General features: G+C 35.2%; 1 long non-coding RNA gene across 1 annotated transcript; it reads left to right on the forward strand.

Moving 5' to 3' along the window:
* The first annotated feature begins 602 nt into the window (after positions 1-602).
* LOC110725445 lies at positions 603-832 on the forward strand. Its single transcript, XR_002512161.1, has 2 exons — positions 603-643; positions 792-832. It is a non-coding gene; the product is annotated as an uncharacterized LOC110725445 (long non-coding RNA).
* The last annotated feature ends 368 nt before the right edge of the window (positions 833-1,200 follow it).

Raw genomic sequence — 1,200 nt, forward strand, 5'->3', positions numbered from 1 at the left:
ATTCCGGGGTTTAATAATGTGCAGTTGGGAAGTGATAGGACTGGTTATGATGATTTTATAGTGGAGGCGGATGGTTCTTGGGATAAGAAGACTTCGAGAGCAGGGGTTGGATGGGCAGTGGTTGGGAATAACTCGGCAAACATGAGGAATGAAGGAGGGCTTAGTGGAGCAACTTCATCGGTACTACAGTGTGAAGCATGGGCATGTCTGGAAGCGATGAAATTGACAAGAGCACAGGGAAAAAAATGGTATTCTTCTGCTTTCTGACTCCATCTCCCCACTTAACAACTTACATGATAACATTGGTAAGGATGTTTCAATTACCTGGTTGGTTAGGGAGATTAAGGAAATGGGGGCCACCTTCCGAAGATGTGCAATCTTAAAAGTTCCAAGAGATCGGGTGAAAAGGGCAAACGACATAGCTAGGAAATGTCGTTTTACCTTGTCTAGTTTGTATTAGTTTTCGTTCCTTTGCATTTGTCAAAAAAAAAAATATTAAGCATCTTAACACAATTCCACCTCAATCAAATCATGCATTTGTACCAAGTCAGTCAAGTCATGGATCAAACACAAATCATTTAACACAACAAAGTTCATTGTATAATGGACCAACAAGGTTGTTCTAATTTCATTAAAATGCAAGGTAAGAAAACCATCTTCTTAATTCAATTATGGAACGACAAATTAATGCCTAAAGAACAAATACACAGAGTAGAAAAAAATTGCAATTTGAAAATTTTTAACTACATCTCATGTTTGGCTGTTTCACCATTTCATACTTGTGATTGTAGGCTGAAACATTGGTTTTGGGAGAGCAAGAAAAGGGAATTTGAAAAAAAAAATAAAAAAATACCCAAAGTAAATATGATATGAAGAAAGCTTGCTGCTATTTTTGGATGTTGGAAGCTGCATTATGTTGTGGATGCTGTTGTTTTTGTTTTGAAATTTTGGATTGTGGTTTGCTATTTTGGTTTAAGGTAAAAAACCGGAACATAGAAGGCCTTTTTTTTTTTTTTTTTTGCTTAAAAAAATTTATAACTGATGTTCACGATGTTTTTTTGGTTTGGAATATATATTTTTTTATAACTCCAATTAATGCTCAAGTTGGTTACTAAATTTTTCAAATGGGTTAGATGGCTTGAAATTTAACCACGAGTGTCAAACGGTGAAAAAAAAAAAATTCAGTCCCAAAAGGTGAAA

This window comes from Chenopodium quinoa, unplaced genomic scaffold (assembly GCF_001683475.1).
Source record: "Chenopodium quinoa cultivar QQ74 unplaced genomic scaffold, ASM168347v1, whole genome shotgun sequence".
In the NCBI taxonomy this organism is placed as follows: domain Eukaryota; kingdom Viridiplantae; phylum Streptophyta; class Magnoliopsida; order Caryophyllales; family Amaranthaceae; genus Chenopodium; species Chenopodium quinoa.